A 21,491-nucleotide genomic window follows, 5' to 3' on the forward strand; every position below is an offset into this window, starting at 1 on the left:
GAAGAATCAACTTAGTGATAATTCTATCATTAATCTTAAAACATAGTTTAAGCAAAAGCATCCTGACAAGATTAACAAGATCAATAGAATAAGATAGAATATACTTTCCAACAACTGAATTTTCTAAGCTGTAATGCAAGTTTATATGTTGACATTCAAGAATAAATTTAAATTTTTTTAATGTTTTATTTATTTATGAGAGAGAGAGAGACAGCGTGAGCAGGGGAGGGTCAGAGAGAGAGGGAGACACAGAATCTGAAACAGGATCCAGGCTCTGAGCTAGCTGTCAGCACAGAGCCCAACATGGGGCTCAAACCCATGAACCATGAGATCATGACCTGAGCCAAAGTTGGCCACCCAACCGAGCCACCCAGGCGCCCCCAGGAATAAATTTTAGAGAAAAGTTGTGAATTTTTTAAAACACATTATTTATTCTTAAACTGTTTTTATATCTGTTGAAACTTTGAACCTTATCCAATTTCAGTTATAAAAACCCAAATAAGTCATCTTTTTAACTGTACCCTCAAGGGGTTGGTAAAATCAAAGACAGATAAAAAAACCTCTTAGCATTGGTAGGCCAAGTAATACAGATGAGAAGCATTAGAAGTGACAGTATATTTGAAGGATCTTCACATACTTCATACTTCGATTTCTGCCTTTATATCTTGAACTTAGACTCTGTAACATTTTATCCTAGCAGAAATTCTAAAAGCTAATTGCAGCATAATAAAAGTCATCATAAGTTTATTTTCTTCAATCAAAAGAATTGATTTTGAAACAAAACAAAACAAAAAGTCTTGTGGCTGAAATATAATATGGGGTTCAGAGGTTGTTTTAATTTTCATAAGATACTTGATAATTTTCAATCACATTAATGCTAATGGTTTGTAGTTTGTAATTTATACACTGTAAAGAAAAAACATCTTTCCCCCCCACTAATAGCCATATTCTTTATTTCACTCAATTTAGTTAGTCCTGAAATAAAAATTATTCACCAATATCTACCTATATTCCATATTCTAGTATAGATGCTTATTATCACTTTCTAGTCCTCAAAATAACTATCACCTATCACTGTATTTGGTGTTGATCTTCATTCCGCATTGGAACCCACCTTCATGAGAACACCAAAGTTATTCCCAAAGTATATGATGTCTTCCATGTGTAGAGCACTCTTACTTTTCCTTGTTCTATATAAATAGTAACATTGGTATGGTTTCTGTATACAGAATATTAATTTGCTTTAAAATAAAGAAAATATTAACCCAAGTCTAAAACTACACAGGAAGTTATAATGTAACCATTGAAATATATTCTCAAAGAACTGGGAATTCATGTGATTTGTCTTTACAGACTGGAATGTCAGTGGTAATTTCAAAATTTCTACTGAATTGCATAAATGTGATTATTACCAAGTGGCATTGTGGAGACTAAAGTAGTAGTTTAAAAAAAATGGTTTCCTCTCTGTCATTGGCCGTATAGTAACAGTAGCCCTATTCAACTGGCCAAGGTGTCAGCTAGAATTAATAGTAATTGGTCCCAAATTTTATCTGCTCAGGGGTCTTGGCCCATAACAAAAAGGAGCACCTGAGGAAGAAGCACTAATAGTCTCCTTCAGAGCTTGGGAATTACAGAAACTGAATTTGTCAAACCCTCTTGTGGAATCTTTCACTAGAATTATTGCCTGCTTCCAACTCTTCCTACAATCTGTTTTTTTCCAAATGGCAGAGTAACAAAGAATTAAAAAGAAAGTATTAGATTCAAATACTTTCTTAGAATAAAATTCAAACTTAGAATAAAATTCAACCACAGCCCCACAATATACAAGATTCTACACAGTATGGCCCTTGCATATCTTCTTTTACCTCATACCACCCTTAACTGGCTCACAGTATTAGCCTTCATGACTTTGTTTCTCTTCCTCAAACAGTAGAAGACTATCCCCATATGAGACATGCATTCACATCTTAAGACTTCTGAGTTTCTCTGTCCATCTGGAACCCCCAGCATCTCCAATCTCTCATAGCTGGAAAGTCCTCCAACTGGGCTGTAGGTAATACATGACCTCTTTCAGCAAGGCCTTCCCTGACCATCCCAAGTGACTTCCACCCCATGAACGATTAAAACACCTGTTTCATTTTCTTCCCACTCCTTATCACTATATGACATTTTTTTGTTGATTTGTTGCCTTTTCATTTTTTCCCATTCCCCTAATTTCCATCCTTTCTAAAATGAAAACAACACAAGAACCGAGATTTGTCCACTCCTTTTTTTCTACTGCTTAGAACAGTGGCTGGCACATAAAAAAAGCTCAAAAACACTTCCTGAAGGAATGAGTGAATGGATCAATGACATGAATCTGTTTTAAGCCCTATTATTTCTACTAAGGCATATTTGCCCAGAGCAGACGATCTTATCCAGGACGTCAGTGTCACCACAATTTCATTTTGGTCACTGTAAAGACCTCCCAGATCAGCCACACCAAACTTGTTACCACACTGGAGGAAAAGCCTTTCCTTAAGAGTTGCCTCATACTGGGGCACCTGGGTAGCTCAGCTGGTTGAGTTCCTCACTTTGGCTCAGGTCATGGTCTTGCAGTTTCTGAGTTTGAGGCCCACATGGGTCTCTCTGCTGACACCTCAGGGCCTGGAGCCTGCTTCGGATTCTGTGCCTCCCTCTCTCTCTGCCCCTCCCCTACTCATGCTTATGCTCTCTCTCACTCTCTATCTCTAACTCACTCTCTTGCTCTCTCTCTCTCAAAAATAAATAAACATTAAAAAAGATAGTTGTCTCATATTGAGTTTATTTTGTTTGATTGAATAAGCCCATTTCAACTTTAGGATGAAAGTAGAATGAATGCTATCTTTAATGCAAATCCTTAAGTAGCAAAATTGGTCCTCACAGTTTAGGCTAAAAAAAATAAAAAGATACAAGCACAAGGTATGGGATCTTGTCTTTGAGCAATGATGAACCTGGGGCTGGGAATATTATGTCTTTAGAGATTGAGTAGCTTAGAAATAACCTGAGACGCAAAGCTCTGACTAAGGTGTGCATCACCACTGAGCAGGAAAGTCTGTGCTTCCCTAGAGAGAGAATAGAGTCTTCTTCCTGGGAGCCCATGTAACCCTTGTGCTCTGGATTGGTAGGAATTCCTCTACACTCTTGAGCAGGGATGGTTTTAAAATGTCAGGCAAATAAATATACTCATCAAGTAATGGTCAGTACAGATTCTGGTGGTGTCGTCAGCGCAGTATCACACAGGAATAAGTAGCATGAAAAGTGGTCAGAAGTGTATCTCTGAGCCTGACAGGCAGCAAGTGGACACTCAAGGTGAAGCACATGAGGTCAGTCCAAGAGCACGCACACAGATATTTTACTCAATGAGTTCTTAATGAAACAATTGTTACTGACTGTTCTATGTGTTTTTCTTTTGTGCCTTTTTAAAAAAAAACATTTCTTTGTTTTCTTTTTTTAATTGATTTAATTAATATTCTCTTTTTATGACTGTTTGATTTTGTATGTCATTGGACATGGTAAAAAGGTTGAATCTGTGTGTTAATTAGGAGTCGGTCAGAAAAACACCATTGGTCAAAGAGGGTACCGAAGCTTCCCTGAGGCTGGTTTGTATAGTGGTGAAGAGCCTAGGCCTGAAAGCTTGTAGCAGCAAAACTGGATTGAAAATGACTATCCTGGATACATTGTTAGTCTGTGTTCACAGCCATCTTGTTACCTCCACTTCTCAAACAATGGGTGTAAAGTCTGCAAACACATTTCCCTACCTACTCTTATTTGAGTTAGTCATCAAAATTTGGACCTTTACTATCTATGTAATGAGAACGAATTTTGCCCTTGAGATGTGTTGTATGCAATACATCCACAATGAAATTTAATTAATCAATTCTAGATCCAAAACAAAAGGGCAGTGTTCCTGTGTATAGTACTTTCTTTACCCCAAGTACTTTATTTGCTAAGCTGATCTTTATTCTTTCTAAAGAATACAGAATTAACCATTTGTTAAAGAAAAACTCATGTCTTAGCACATTGACCTACTTTCTCCTCAATTTACCTCATTTTAAAATGTAAATGAATAGATCCTTTTTTATGAATATTTAGCATTGATATAACAACTGAATCATTAATCAAAATAATAAGGATTTTCAATCTACTCAGCTAAATGGGGCCTTTATATATAATGCTCTTCTTAAAAAGAGCTAGCACACTCTTAGGACCTTGCTCAGAAAATCCCTAGAGTTCAAATTATTTTTCTTTTCTTTCAAGCTTTTGCTCTTATGTATTGTTTTAGCTTATTTTTTTTAAGTGGAAGGGTCTCTGTGTTAACCAAGAACAATAGAGGAGACCTCAAAAAATGTCCACACAAAACTTGCATTTTCTAAAAATAATTTAAGTTGTATATTCAATTGCTCTTAAACAAGTGTCTAACCTCAAAGCTTCTACTAACAGAGAACATGAAGACAGTCACATTTTTAAATCAGTGACCAATTACTTAGACCGTTCATTACTTAGCCTAAAAGTAAATGAAAACATTTGAATTTCAGGTACCAGGTAGAAGCCAATGTGAAGTCTACTCATTGAAAAGCCTTTTTTTTTTTTTTTTTTTTTTAAATCTAGGTCTGTTCTCTCTAGATGCTGGCGAGGATGTGGAGAAACGGGCACCCTCCTACACTGTTGGTGGGAATGTAAACTGGTACAGCCCCTCTGGAAAACAGTGTGGAGGTTCCTCAGGAAACTAACAATAGAACTCCCTTATGACCCAGCAATAGCACTGCTAGGAATTTACCCAAGGGATACAGAAATGCTGAGGCATAGGAGCACATGTACCCCAATGTTCATAGCAGCACTCTCCACAATAGCTAAAACATGGAAAGAGCCTAAGTGTCCATCAACAGATGAATGGATCAAGAAGATGTGGTTTATCTATACCATGGAATACTACATGGCAATGAGAAACAATGAAATCTGGCCATGTGTAGCAACATGGATGGACCTTGAGGGTGTTATGCTGAGCGAAATAAGTCAGGCAGAGAAGGACAAATATCATATGTTTGCACGTATAGGAGGATTAGGAGGAACTTGACGGAGGAACAAGCGGGAGAAGAAGGGCGGAAATGGTGGGGGAAAGGGAGAGAGGCAAACCATGAGAGACTCTTGAATGCTGACAAAAACTGAGGACTGATGGATGTGGGGGGGAGGGGGGGATGGGCATGGAGGAGGGCACTTTGGGGATGAGCACTGAGTGTTATGTAGAAACTAATTTGACAATAAACTATTTGTAAAAAAAAAAAAAAAAAAATCTAGGTCTGTTCTCTACCATTTAATATCAAAAATTTATTGAAATGAATTTTCTATTCATTATAAGTTTAGCTGTGGATCTCAATGTTCCTTAATGATGATTAATACTACTAAGAAGTGCTTTAGAATAGGCAGGCTGGTCTACACATTTAAAAAAAAAGTTTGGTTTGTATATCTAATCTTCTAAACAGCTAGCTATATTCCAACAGAAAAGAGGAACTATGAGACTAGAAATATAAGACTTTTTACATTGTTTTAACTTGTTACCTATACTTGAAAGGAAAACTAGAATAAAGAATGATATTTTTAATACATTTAATGTTTGTTTATTTTTTAGGGAGAGAGAGAGACAGAGAGACAGATCATGAGTCTGGGAGGGGCAGAGAGAGAGGAAGACAGAATCCAAAGCAGGCTCGGGGCTCTGAGCTGTCAGCACAGAGCCTGACATGAGGCTTGAACCCATGAGCCATCAGATCATGACCTGAGCCAAAGTCAAACACTTAACTGACTGAGCCAACCAGGTGTTTGTAGAATAAAGAATGACTTTAGATGGATTCAAACATTACTATCTAAAAGTAGAATAATAGTGAAGACATTCCAATGAATGTCATTTTAAACCTTGTAAAATACAAGAAACTCACCAGGAATTATTTTTAAACCTCTTAAACATATTTTAAATGCCATAATTGATTTAACACCATTGATAAATGCTTATTGTTTACAAGACACTCACACTCTGAAACCCATACCTTTCAGATTACCTCTCATTTCCCTTTCAGAGCTTCACCCCACTGAGCTGAAAGAAAAATAAAGTGAATGGATTCAAACAAACAAGAAATAAGAGGAGAGTATAATAAAAATGGACAAATCTCAATTTTCTTTCACAGTATTACCTATTTTGAATAATTAAACAAATAGCATTGTTCAATTGGTGACCATAACCATGTTACCAAATCTGATTCATATCCTCAGGCCAATTTTCTTCTAAATACAACATAAAAGTTTATATTTTCCAAAATGCAAATTAATATTTAAAGAGTTTTCTCAAACTTGTACAAGAGAAAAATAAAATGATACCAGCATGGCCATCATGGCCCTCAAGTGTCTAACAGCAAAATACTTCACTCAGAACGGAGATCACTGCCCTCCTTTATCTAGTTTTCTAATATACGGTCAGCTCAGTACTTCTAAAAAATATAACCTCTCCCTTCCAATTGTTATTTACAAAAAATATATATATTTGGAGGAAGATTAATAAATCTTTGAAAGTGCATCTTTTTGTGATTTAAAGGAACTTAACAACACACCATTCACTACGGTTGCCTGTGCTACTGCTGAGGCTCATTTTATGACCCTCTGATATAAATTGTTCATGAGAGGACTCCTCTTATAGACTCCTGAAACAAGAATGTATCCTGTACATTTATGTACAGGTTTATTATGATAGATTGTTCTTTCTACTGAACTACAGACTACCAAGCCAGTTTATAAAATCTGTTAATAAAAACAGTATCATGCTGAAGTAGTCATTTACCAAGTAATCCAAATTTACCCAACATTCAATTCCCCAAATAAAATCAGAAGCGTCTTGCTCCATGAGAAGTGTGTGTGTAATAGGAACAAACATTTCTGATGTGTATTTTTCTGATTAAACTTAAATAAGGATGACTTTGACAAAGTAACATGTTTTTGGGGTTTCAGGTGATACCCCACCTGAAACCCTTGGGGTTGCATAATTGAAAGAGACATAAGATTTAGCCTAACGGTGTTGTTTGAAAGCCAATATTCATCCACTTAGATTCAAACCTATTCTTTCATATTTGCTTGTACTGACACTTGAAAGTAGATTCAAAACATGGTAGAAATTCTGTCCATGATGAATGGAATTGGAGCGAAATACTGATGACAGCTGAGCAGTCTGGAGTCCCTTGTCCTATAAAATTATGCCAACATCCACTAGAGGAGACGTGAATTATGTTTGACAACATATTCCCAAGCACTGTGTAATGAACCTTCAAACTTCAATTAGAACTATCAGAAAGAAAAACAAACACAATTTCACCAAAATGCTGCCTTCATAAGAAAAACAAGTCAGTTGGAAAACATCGCAAGTTCAACATCAATGGCTACTGATTGAGAATTCCTTTCCCATGTCAGGTATCACTTGCAGATTCTTTTAGTACTAATAAAGATCACTCCCACTTTAAAAATACAGGGCTCAACTCTCTTGATTCCCTTTCAATCAACAATTCTATACTCCTGTCTTTATTGACTTCTCTTTCCCACTACTTACTCTAAAGAAAAAGCTTATTTTCTTAACTTTCATTGAATGGCACTTCTTATGAAAGGTGATATTCAAAGCTCAAAAAGGAAAAACACAACTTTGTGGAGTACCATCCAAGAAGCATATAAAACATCTGCATGTTGGTTGGTTTAAATTAACCTAGAAGAATGGGGAAGGTATTGCCCCCCAAGCAGGTTATATTCTTCATGGACTGTAATTCAGACTATTCAGATGATGAATTTCACACAGATAGCATTTCAATAAAGGCTCTGTCAGCTAAAATGCAACGGCTTGCCTGTTTTTAACCTCTCTCTTTGCCAGTGTTTATTAGCAATTTGCAGAATTTTGGCCATGAGAAAAGCATTCGTAAAAGGGCTACAGTAACGAGTCTAGTCAGTTTATAAGCTGGGATAGCAGTGGTGCCTTTGGTAATGAATTAAACAGACAAGGGAAATGTTTGGTTGTTTTGAGGTTTTGCTGAGGTTCTTTTGATGAAAGTTTTCCTTTGATGTAACATTTTAAGATTTTATAACCGTAAACAAAGCACTCAGTGGAAAATACTCAGTGAATTTTACACAGCACCAGGTCTAAAGATAACCAGATGTGAAGGATCTCAGTCACATGAGACACTATTACAATCACGTTTCCATGATTTGACATGATAAGTGTCTACTAGGTAAGAAATAAAATTGTTTGCAGAGCACCTGGGTGGTTTGTCAGTTGAGTATCTGACTTCACCTCAGGTCATGATCTCATGGTTTGTGATTTCAAGTCCCACATCGAGCTCTGTGCTGACAGTACAGGAACTGCTTGGGATTCCGTCTCTCTCTCTCTCTGCCTCTCTCCCTCTCTCTTTCAAAATAAATAAGTAAACTTAAAAAAGAAAGGAAATATAATTGTTGCAAAAATGATCCACATGAGGCATGTGAGTGGCTTAGTCAGTTAAGCATCTAATTCAGCTCAGGTCATGATCTCACAGTTTAGTTCATGAGTTCGAATCCTGCATCAGGCTCTCTGCTGTCATCACAGAGCTCGCTTCAGATCCTCTGTTCCCCTCTCTCCCTGCCCCTCCCCTCTCATGCTTTCTCTTTCAAAAATAAACATTAAAAAAACACTGAGATACCACCTCACGCCAGTCAGGGTGGCTAAAATGAGCAAATCAGAGAACTCTAGATGCTGGCGAGGATGTGGAGAAAAGGGCACCCTCCTACACTGTTGGTGGGAATGTAAACTGGTACAGCCCCTCTGGAAAACAGTATGGAGGTTCCTCAGGAAACTAACAGTAGAACTCCCCTATGACCCAGCAATAGCACTGCTAGGAATTTACCCAAGGGACACAGAAATGCTGATGCATAGGAGCACATGTACCCCAATGTTCATAGTAGCACTCTCCACAACAGCTAAAACATGGAAAGAGCCTAAGTGTCCATCTTGATGAATGGATCAAGAAGATTTGGTTTATCTATACCATGGAATACTACATGGCAATGAGAAAGAATGAAATCTGGCCATGTGTAGCAACATGGATGGACCTTGAGGGTGTTATGCTGAGCGAAATAAGTCAGGCAGAGAAGGACAAATATCATATGTGTGCACGTATAGGAGGACTAGGAGGAACTTAACAGAGGACCAACCGGGAGAAGAAGGGGGGAAATGGTGGGGGAAAGGGAGAGAGACAAACCATGAGAGACTCTTGAATGCTGACAAAAACTGAGGATTGATGGATGTGGGGGGGAGGGGGGATGGGCATGGAGGAGGGCACTTGTGGGGATGAGCACTGGGTGTTATGTGGAAACTAATTTGACAATAAACTATTTGTAAAAAAAAGTAAATAAATAAAAATTAAACATAAAAAAAATTTTAATAAAACATTAAAAAGTACACATGACCTCAGTGTTTTCTAGACAACGTTTTATAGTAGCAATACGATCATAGAGTGTTATTTATATGTTTGTCAACAATGTGCACAAACATTTGCACTTCTAGAATGTGAGCCAGTTAAAAGTAACACTAGTATCTTAGTATCAAGAAGGAAAGAAAGACAAAAACAAAGAAAGAGGGAGAATAGGAAGAAAGGGATTTTAAAAATTATCTAGTCCTACACTTATTTGTGATCATAATTCAGAGACAAAAACACTAGTTAGTGAAAGGACTGTACCAGAATAAGGCCATCTATTTCTCAGGCCAATAATCTTCCCCAATGCAACCATGTATTTTTTTTTTCAAAAAAAGTAATAATAATTTAATGATAACAAAAATACACAAGTAATTAATGTAATCTCTCATGATTTGTTTATTTTATTTGGAAGCAGGAGAAATACAGGTATTTGCTTGTTGCCCTTTCAATAATAAGAGACGTAGATGACAAGCTTTTTGTCATTTCAGGGGATTCCATTTTCAACTAAATGGAAATAGAGCTATTGACCATGAAATAAGCTTTAATTGATTCTACCTCTGTCATCAGTTAAATAAATACATCATATTTTAGAAGTTATTCTGGGTATGATTTAGATTTATAGACCTCTAAACGACCCAGAGGTCCACATCATATAAATGTGAAGTCTCAGACTAAATCACTCAAGACTCTTTGCCTTTATAAATACAAGATAGGAGAAATTTTACTTGATTGTTAAATACTTTAAAAAATATGACTTAACTTCCAACCGAACACCTAACGTACCTAGACCACTTTTCATTGTCTTTATCTCTTCAGAGATGCAGAATAGCTCCTAAAAATCCGCCTCACAACAGCCATGCCATTGAAAAATCCATTAAGTCACCATATATACTTCTCTGTGTTAATGTAATACACATAGAATTAAACACGATTTGTATGTAATTTGACTGAAATGTCTCCGACTGATAGGCCCTCAAAAGTAATGGGCCCAGAGTAGGGAAAAGCTGAGGCAAGCATGTACTTGTAAGGGGGAGGAGGAAACCATAGCAAAAAAGATAGTTTGAGCTGCTGAGTCCTGCAAAGTCTCTGAAATTTGAGACATCAAATTTATAAGGCAAGAAGAAGAACTGAAGCTGCGAAATCTGTCTTTAATGATGAAAGAGGTCACTAGATACCATCACCAACCCTCTACAATCTAGCTGCTACCCCACTGTTGACCTGGCAGGAGACAGAGGATTTATTCTTCAGAGAAACTGAACCAGGAAGTCTCCATTTTCCAGGCAGTAAAAGATAGGGGTGAAAGTAGGGCTCCATATTGAAAGCAGGAAAGTAAATAAACATCTATGCACTGAACAGTGTGAGTATGGTCATTCTAACTCTTAACCCTGACTCGATTCCAAACAGGAATCCTAGCAGACAAGAGATTAGAAAATTCACACCCATAAAACTAGTCTATAGAGAAGCTCTTTGGAAGTCTCTCATTTAAATGACAACTTGATCATACTTGAATGGGTTAACAAGATTCCCTGACAGCCACAGATCTAACAATTTTAGTATCTCAGATCAATATAATTGGACAAGTTTCCCCAGACATTTTGCATCTACCATGAAAGACAGAAAACAAATCAGGAAAGCGGAAAGGAACTCAGAGGTAACAAAGACAAAGATAAGGTAAAAACTTTAATGACTCTTCAATACAATTGGAAAATGTAGAAAATATGTGGTACACGTGGAACAAGAGCAGGACAATGCAGCAACATAAAAGGGTATTCAAAGCATAGCCAAGTTACTAAAAATAAAATTATAGTAACAAAAACGCTGTCGTAAGAAAAAGGTGACTAGTCTCTTAGGTAGAAAAAAAAATAGAATAAAAAGAAAATGGAAATCAAAATATTGGAGGAAAGATAAAAATTTAGAGGATCAACCCCATATCCAAATAAGAAGAGACCCACAGGTAGATAACGCATTGTTAAATAATTAGTAATAAAAATTAAAATCCACAGGTAAAGGTATGAATAGCCAGTCAAAGAAGTCTATGCACAAGGTAGATCATCATGAAATTACAGAAGACTATGGATCAGTATGAGATTATAAGAGTTGAGAGAGGCAAAAATATAATCACAAATATAGGACACAGAACATTAGCAAGACTTCTCAGCTTCAACATAAGACATCAGAAAACCATTGAACAAATAGTGTTTATTTTAATACCCGCCTTGTGCCAGATACTTTTCCGCATGTTTAGGGACATACCTGGTTGCCTTATATAAGTCTCCTGTTTGTTTTTTTTTTAATGTAGGATAAAAATCTATACCCTCAGAGTCTCTATTTTGTCAGAGGACAAGGAACAGCATGGAAGATACAGACAGAGGCAACAAAAAGTGTACACAATACATTAGTTAGTGAAATATTGTATTTGGAGATCTTAAGAAAAAGCAAAGAAATGTTAGAGCTTATTTAGGGAAATCAAGAATACCAGAAGGTAGGGGCAGTGGCAGAATTAATTAAAAGGATGAAGAGAAGCTCATTGAAAATGGTACATTTTTGCAGTTTTCAAAGAAGGCAAGGATGTTAGTCAGGCAGACATCATATTGAGGAGAACACCAGGCAGACAACCAGTCAGTGAAAAGAAAATGAAGTAGAAATCTGTATGTTCAAATATAGTAAAAATGCTAGGATGACTGAAGTGACGTGGCAGCCTAGGAGCAATACCTTCAAATTTTTGAGGAGAAATGCTTTTCAATCTAGAATTCTGGAGCCAGATGATATTTTATAAAGGAGAGAAGTGGAGCACCTGGTTGGCTCAGTTGGTTAAACATCGAACTCTTGATTTCAGCTCAGGTCACGTTCTTGTAGTTTGTGAGTTCGAGCCCTGCAATGGGCTCTGCACAGGCAGCATGGAGTCTGCTTGGAATCCTCTCTTCCTCTCTCTCCCCCTCCCCTACTTGTGCTATCTCTGTCTCTCTCAAATAAATTTAAAAAATAAAAATTAAAAAATAAAAGAGCAGAGAATTAAGACATCCTCAGACACATGAGTTATAAAAAGATTTACTTTTCATTCACTTTTTCTAGGGAAGCTCCTGGAGGGTGTTATCCACAAAAATGTGGGAGTAAAGAGTTCCAGGATAGTTTTTTGGTTTCTTTTTTAAGAAAAAATCAACTAATATATTTCCAACTGTGATTCAGTTTATTGAGGGGAATTTCGTAATTCTGTCCAAGATCATGGTTTAGAATTAGAGATATGTATATAGCAAATTAAGAGTCTAAAAAAGCAACAAGGCAATTATTCATGCTAGGAAGGAAAATGTACAAGAAAGAAAACATAGGCGTAGTGTACCACAGAGCTCAGCTGTGAGTAATATTCATATAACTTTAATGACATTAACATTAAACACTTTAAAATGTAAATATATGTTGGCAGATACAGGAAAAATTGTGTATGTGGGTAGATGAGAGAGCTCAATCTTTGTATCCCATAATAGGAAAGGAAATATAATATTTAAAATTTAAAAATCAAGATATAGCTGTTACATTATTTAAAAATCTGGAGACAAATGGTAGAAGAACCAGCCAAGAGAGGTAAGTCATGCCTCTTGGAGTGAAGGGAGGGATAAAGGATCATAACTTTTTGTCATGAGCTTTTCAGTATTATTTAATGTCCTAACTGATAATACTTAGATACAATTAAACTGAATGAAAATAAATATAACCTCTTAACTTAGAACGATCATAGTAAAACATATCAAGTTGTTGAATCACTATGTTGTCCACCTGAAATCAATGCAACATCATATGTCAACTAACCTATGCTCAAATTTAAAAAACTAATGTGAAAAAATAAACAAAGATGAATAAATGAATGAATAAAATACATCCTAGAACTTGCTGGGGAAAGAGGCAGGCAATGATAAAACTTAAGACCACATCAATATTTCCAGGTTATAAAATCTATTGTAAGGATGATGATGGGTGTGAAGATGCAGAATAACCACAAGTATCATAATAATTATTTGAAATAACTTAGGGCCACAAATTATGAATTAAAACTGGTTTCCTCTGCAGGAAGGAGGAGGGATGTGATCGTGGGGTACATGATGGGCTTCAACTGTACACATAACATTTTACTTCTCAGTAATATAATAAACATCATGGGTACCCAGGAATCTATTATTTTGTTTTGAAATAAAAATATATGAAACCCAAAAATGATAGTTTTAGGAATTTTGCCTGAAGAAGCCGAGAGACTGATAGTATCATTTGAAAGGCATAGAAAAATAGGTGCTACAGATTGAGAAGACCAGTTGCTGAAAAACTAAAACCAAAACACATGAATAACTATAATTATTAGGAAACACTGCCTTGACAATAGCATTGATTTTTTAATAACAAGTAAGCATTTTTAAAGTTTGGAATAAGTTGAATTCCATACAAATATAATTAAATAACCTAACCAAGACAAAAATATCCAAAAGCATGATCTCTCTGAAACCTACTGACAACTGCCTTACAGTCAGAAAAACTAGAAGTTTTGGAAGGGGATCTGTCCATAAATACAGTATTGCAAAGATTTATTTAAATTTACCTGGTAATTTTAATATCACTTGATAATCTTGGAATAAATATCACATTCAGATAATAAAATATAGATGAGAGACTGAAAGCTCTAAAGAAAGAAATATATACTTAAAATGGTAGGCAAAGGGTGATCACAAGTAGGTAAATATATATATTTGCAAATAAAATGGTAGCATATGCTAAATACTAGTGGGCTTTGTTCTTGACTAGTGACATCACTTATCTTTGCCCTTATGAGTTTTCTGAATTACAATGTGGGTATTTAATATTTTGCAATAAAAAAGGAAGTTATGGTAACTTTGAAAAAGCAATAAAGGGAATAGAAATAGGAAACAGGAAAGGGATTAAAAAACAACTCAAGATAAAATAATTATCCCCTGCATGGGCTAAGAGAATTTTTAAGTGAAATCTCAAATTTGCAGATAGCACAGCTCTCCTGGATAATCAAATACACAGAGGGAAATACATTTCAGGAAAAACTCTCAATAACATAGGAAATTGGCATGAAGAACTATAATCTAGGAAAATACACTATACTGGAAACTAAGCTATGAGCTCTCAGGAACCTCATGGATACTGTGTAAACAACTCTTTGAGACAATAGATCTAAGCCACCTTAGACAGCCAATATGATCAATAAAACATTGGACATCATTGAGGAGAGTATTAAAAACAAGAGAAAAAGTATCATTCTACGCTTATTGCAAAAAAAATTCCCCTCACACATCTATAATAACCATAACTTTGAGAAGATACTGACTTTATTTGGAGATCCAGAAAAAGGCAATGATTACAGTGAAGAAGCTGCCATAAAACAGATTTGAAAAGATAAATATTTCAACCTGGGGAAAAATTGCAATGGAAACATACATTTGAAACATATAGAATGACATGAATACAATAGATACAATGTATCAAATCCCAGCTAAGTATTTGAAATAACACCTTAAAGGCTGGTGTAGTAAATTTAAGACAAAAAGCAATCCCAAGTATAAACCTATAAAATTTAATGGTTTATCAGTTGACACAGAGCAAATACAAAGAATTTTATTCAAGAACTGTACTGGGGCTAAATACCTTTATATACTAGTAATTAGCCTTGTGCCTTGCATCTAATAAATATTCATAATAAAACCCAATAATTTGAATGAATGTTTGGAAAAATATTCCAAATTTAGTGAGACTGAACCATGAAGGTGAATCATTTCTATAATTGGTAAGTCTTTTAGTCCCATGATCAAAACAGAAGAAAAGTAGGACATGGAATTGTGTCTACACTAAAATATTATACTGGGGCCACACATAGAATGACAGATCAACTTTTAACTTGTGGAAGAGTTGCACAGCTAAAATATTTCTATACAGTGTATCTTACAGAGCATTTAGTCCACACACATTCAGCCACACATAAAATCCATTCATGCCATCATTCAATTTCAGTGTTCCCATAATAAAAAAGTCTTCTTGTGGCCTTCTGAAACATTACTTAGAAACTGATCATGAATTTTGATAATATGACAAAAAAAAATGGAAGCAAACAATGACAATTAGAACATTATCTTTAGACAGAGAACAATAAAAATCTATAAGGAAAGCAATAATTGCCAAGATGAAAAAATTTACTAGACACTCATGCTTTTCAATCCTATGCTGTGTAAAATATCATGTACCTTTAATTTCTATTTATTAGATATTAATTGCTCTTTAGTTTTCTTTCACTAAGCAGACTATTCATTGATCTATCCTATTTGATTAACACAGACTAGTACATTTAAGGTATATAATAATAACCAGCACCATCACTCTTGAGCTCATAATAAGTATCAAAAATTTACCACCAGTCTACAGACAGAATAACTACAGAAAGCTGTATTATCTCAGTGCTTCTCAAACGTTTTTTTCAAAACTTCCCTAAAGGTTGAAAAGAATAAATCAAATATACCCTGAAGTCTAGGGGCATAGCCCCAATTTAATAGCCACAAGTATGAAATTTCTTTGAAAATTCAGACTGGATCTTTTAAAAATTCAAATGAGCTTTCTTCTACTGAATAATATGTGTATTTAATATAAAATAGTGTTTAGAATTGCCCTTGAGTACACCTGACGTGCCATGTTCCTGCTGCGGCTTTCTATCCACCAGAGTATATCACTGTGTATTTTTACAGTGAATGGTCCCCACATTCTGAATTGTGTGAACTTTTTTTCCTATAAAAGTGGTAGTGAAATTTATAATATATGATATATTGAATCATATGAATTCCTGTGTTTTGATCAGCTGTTACTCTACTTTTTTTTTACTTCCCTTTTTTTTTTTTTTTTAATTTCNTGTTCCTGCTGCGGCTTTCTATCCACCAGAGTATATCACTGTGTATTTTTACAGTGAATGGTCCCCACATTCTGAATTGTGTGAACTTTTTTTCCGTTCTTCAGGGTAGTGAAATGTATAATATATGTACTAATGAAACCTTTGAATTTCCGGTTTTTGGTCCAGTTTTAACTCTATTTTTTTTTTACTTCCTTTTTTTTTTTTTTTTAATTTCTTGAGGTTTATTTATTTTTGACAGTGAGAGAAACAGAGCATGAGCAGGGAAGGGGCAGAGGGAGACAAAGAATGTGAGGCAAACTCATGAAGCGTGAGGTCATGACCTGAGCCATAGTCAGATGCTCAACCACTGAGCCACTCAGGTGCCCCAACTTTTTGCCTAAAAAATTTTACTGAAACTTTTACACACTAGAATGTATTTATATATGATGGTCAAGCGTCCTATGTACATCCCATCCTCACTATGCTGGTCTCCTCCAAGAAATAGAGGCCTTTTAAATGTTGCTGTGACAATTAATTAATGGCTTGTTTTAATGCTAAAACTTTTATTTATTTTTATGTTTTATTTTTATTGTTGAGAGAGAAAGCATGAGCAGGGGAGGGGCAGGGAGAGAGGGGGGCAGAGAATCCAAAGCAGGCTCCATGCTTATGGCAGTGAGCCCAGTGCAGGGTTTAAACTCATGAACAGTGAGATCATGACCTGACCGGAAGTTGGGCGCTCAACCGACTAAGCCACCCAGATGCCCCAATGCTAAAACTTTTAAATTCTTTAGTTTTTGATAGGCGGCTCTATTTTTGTTCCTCAAATTTGACAAAATGACCAAGTGAAATATAATAGATGATAAATTTATTTATTTTAATAAAAACCATATCTGGAAACCCAAACTGAATCCATATCCCCACAGCTGGAGTGGTAAAAGTAGCATACGGATGAAACTATTAAATGTGTTTTTTTATATTAATTTTATTCTATTGAAAAAGTATTCCTAATTTTGAGTACTTCCATATATTTTACCTTTTGTTTTTGAGGGTTTTTAAAATTTTTTTAAATGTTTATTTATTTTTATAGAGATAGTGTGTACAGGCGAGGGAGGAGCAGAGAGAGAGGGAGACACAGAATCCAAAGCAGGCTCCAGGATCTGACATGTCAAGCACAGAGCCTGATAAGGGGCTCCAACCCACGAACTGTGAGATCATGACCTGAGCCAAAGTTGGACGCTTACCTGAGTAAGCCACCCAGGTGCCACATGTTTTTAAGTTTTAATGAAACTAGAATTTGTCTTCTATGTATCATTTCCTATAACTCACTTCCTGCAGCCATATAGGCCAGTGGTTAAGGGCCCAGATTCTAAGTCTTTTCTACGTACCCAAGTCCGGGTCTGCCTCTCATTTGCTGTGTGGGATCACTGTATTACTTAACCTCTATTTCTGTTCTCTTGTTTAAACTGGGGGTAACAGTAGTTCCTTTCTCCTAGCAATCATTGAGAACATTAATTAATTATATGTAAAGAGTTCAGAATATTTCCTGGTACAGAATACATACTATGTAAGCCTTTGCTTTTACTAGCCCTCAGTTCTTAAATAGAACAATACACACAAGATTTATCACTACATTAAATAGAACAATTCCAATAATTACTGCATTGAACTTTTTCCACTTTCAAGATAGTAGTTCTTATTACTGTGGGAAAAAATTGTGTGTGAAGCTTTTCAATAATAATTTTATTTTTCCATATTTCCTTGGGAAGTGATTCTTGCTCTTAGTAATTTCCTTGCTCCCACCTGTGTCTTATAGGTTTATCTAGCTCATAAATCATAATCTTCCTCTTCCAACACACTGAAGAATGCACATTAATACGGCTGAAATTTAAATTCATGTGGAGAGTTCTTAGAATGATAACGAAAATTAAGGTGGAATGCTCACAGACTTATCTCATGCAATCTAGTATTTGGGGGGGTGGAACACAGCTCTGCTTTAAACTAAAGGATTGTGGTAAAAGCTCTTAAATAGATCCCCTTCTATGATTTTTTTAACTTTTTCATTCAATCAAATGTGTTATATCTGACTATGTGCTGGTTCACAACAGAGCTTTGCTGTAGTACAAATTGATCCCAGATGACAGGTCAGGACTGGGAGTAAAAATTAAATCAAGGAATTGGTAATGTAATTGCCAACAAACCCCTCCTTCATAAAAGCAACTGCTATGTGTTTAAGAAACATTAAATAAAATCAAATATGATGACTGTTGGCAATCTTCTGCTGATGCAGATATTTCTTTAAAAGAGCTATAAAAACCAGAATCTTCTTTCACTAAGACACAAAGAATTTCCAGAGCTTGCAATTTCTTCCTGAAATAATATAGTATCAAAACAAATCCTAATTTAAATATTCATGTCTTCATTTTATTTAATAGTATGCTACTGTGACTATAGATATTATATTTTAATGCTCCACAATGTTCCTTCCTGTTTTATAACAGCTAAAATAAGAGCCACCTTTGAGAGTAATATTATAAGGCATTGTTATGAGGCTCATATTTTCTCTCTTTGAAAGATGTGTTCCCCTACTAATAATGACAACACAGTGACACTCAGAATAAGCATCTTCTCCAATGCACATGCCACATTGTTTTAAATTAAGAAACAATGAGGGGCGCCTGGGTGGCTCAGTCAGTTAAGCATCCAACTTTGACTCAGGTCATGAACTCGCGGTTCATGGGTTCAAGCCCCGCATCGGGCTCTGTGCTGACAGCCAGCTCAGAGCCTGGAGCTTATCGTCGGATTCTGTATCTTCATCTCTCTCTGGCCTTCCTCTGCTTGCTCTGTCTCTCTCTGTCTCTCAAAAATAAATAAAAAAAAAACATTAAAAAAAATAACACACTGGTCAAGGAGACAGATGTCAAGATTCAAGTCTACCTTCAAACAATTTCTAACATCCCTGTAGAACTGAAGCTGAAGAGATGAAACACAAAGTTTAGCACAACAATAACACCAAAATCTGCAGGATTTAATTTGGTCCCTTGAACTTTCTGAAGATCAAGAAAAATCAGTTGAGATTCAGCATTTAAAGGATACTGCCAATAAAATATACCTAGAATAAAGAAAATATATTTCACAGAGTTATCATTTTGGCTAAAAAAACAGCTAAGTGATGAGCTCCTTTTAAAATTGCCCTCAGTAAAGGGAAAAAGTTCTTTAAATAGCCCATTCAAAAGGGTCTCTGTGTTAGTTTGGAAGAGAGGAAAAGAAACATTCAGCAAGATATCATAGTATGTTGATATGCTAACATCATATCCATTCTCTCTTTCTTTGACACTCACACACACATGAACCACACATACATACAGATACACTGGCACACATAAAACACACATACCCATGTACACACACACACTCATATGTGCAAACATACACACAACAGCCACAGGTTTGTTGTATTTTTTTACAAGGGTCTTTCTGGGGGATGGCCCAGAAAGTGCTTTCATACAGGATGTCAATTATCATACAGGCTAGAATCCAGGGTACATGAAATAAGAAAGGATATCCTAGTATTTTATACAAATTATATTTTGCTCCTCGAATGATTAGATCCACTAATGAAATCCACTCTATGTAAAATTTCTTTGTGAGAAGAAAATGTTATAGGACCTTTTTTATCACTTTTACTTAAAAACGATAATGAGTTTTCACAGAAAATTAAAGAAACGAACCAGGAAGCAGTTTGAGTTCAAAGGAACTTCAAGGAGAAGGATGATCATTTGGAAGGAGCAAAGATTCCAATCCCGGTTGCTACTTACTAGCTCTGGAACACAGATGATTTTAATCTATCTGATATGCAGGGAAATATGGCCTAAGCTATGCAAGGTACATTGGCCCCTGTTGGACATGGTTGGACACACGACACATGCAGGGACTTCAGTGATTAATGGTGGCCTTTTAGAAATAGGAGGTCTTTGTCCTGAAATTTAAAATGACCATCTAACCCTATAACTATTAATGGACCATGGAGGTACCTTATGGAGAGATCCTTAACAAAAATAAACAAAAATTTATGATAAAGGAGGTAAGAGTATACAAGGGGGAAAAGGCAGTCTCGTCAATAAATATCGCAGGGAAAACTGGACGGCTACATGGAAAAGAATGAAACTGGACCACTTTCTTACATTTCAAACAAAAATAAATTCAAATGGATTAAAGACCTGAATCCTTGAAGACCTGAAATCATAAAACTGCTTAAAGAAAACATAGGCAGTAATCTCTTGGACATCCGCCTTAGCAACATTTTTTTGGAATATGCTCCTGAGTCAAGGGAAACAAAAGTAAAAACAAAGTACTGGGCCTCCGTCAACAAAACAAACAAACAAACAAACAAAAAACAAACAAGCAAAAAACCAACTTTTGTACGGTGAAGAAAACCATCAACCAAACAAAAAGGCAATCTACTGAATGTGAGAAGATATTTGCAAATGACATATCTGATAAGGGGTTAAAATCTAAAATAAATAAAGAATTTACCTGACTCAACACTAAAAAGAAAAAAAAAATCAGTAACTCAACAACAACAAAACAACTTCATTAAAAATGGTGAAAGCACCTGAATAGACATTTTTTCCCATACAAAGCATATAGATGGGAAACAGATGCATGAAAAGATGCTCAACATCACGAATCATCAGGGAAATAAATGCAAGTCAAAGCCACAATGAGGTGTCAATTTACATCTGTCAGAATGGCTAGAATCAAAAAGATAAGAAATAACAAGTGTTAAAGAGGATGTGGGAAAAAAGGAACCTTCGTACACTGTTGGTAGGAAGGCAAATTTGTGCAGCTACTATGGAAAACAGCATGGACATTCCTCAAAATATTAAAAGTAGAAATACTATATGATCCAGTAATTCTACAACTGGATATTTACCCAAAGAAAACAAAAATACTAATTCAAAAAATCTATGCACCTCTATGTTTATTGCAGCATAATTTAAAATAGCTAAGATTAGGAAGCCACCCAAGTATCCATCAATAGATGGATAAGGATAAAGAAGATGTGGTGTATATATATATATATACACACACACACACACAATGGAACATTACTCATTCTT

General features: G+C 35.6%; 1 protein-coding gene across 1 annotated transcript in view; it reads right to left on the reverse strand.

Annotated features, from left to right (window-relative positions):
- LOC120248554 (laminin subunit alpha-2-like) overlaps positions 1 to 21,491 on the reverse strand; it is a gene marked incomplete at its 3' end in the record, with an annotated part of 318,217 nt that overhangs the window by 245,423 nt on the left and 51,303 nt on the right. The gene's annotated exons all lie outside the window — the stretch shown is intronic.

This window comes from Hyaena hyaena, unplaced genomic scaffold, assembly GCF_003009895.1.
Source record: "Hyaena hyaena isolate Hyena2069 unplaced genomic scaffold, ASM300989v1 scaffold_596, whole genome shotgun sequence".
NCBI classification, from domain to species: Eukaryota; Metazoa; Chordata; class Mammalia; order Carnivora; family Hyaenidae; genus Hyaena; species Hyaena hyaena.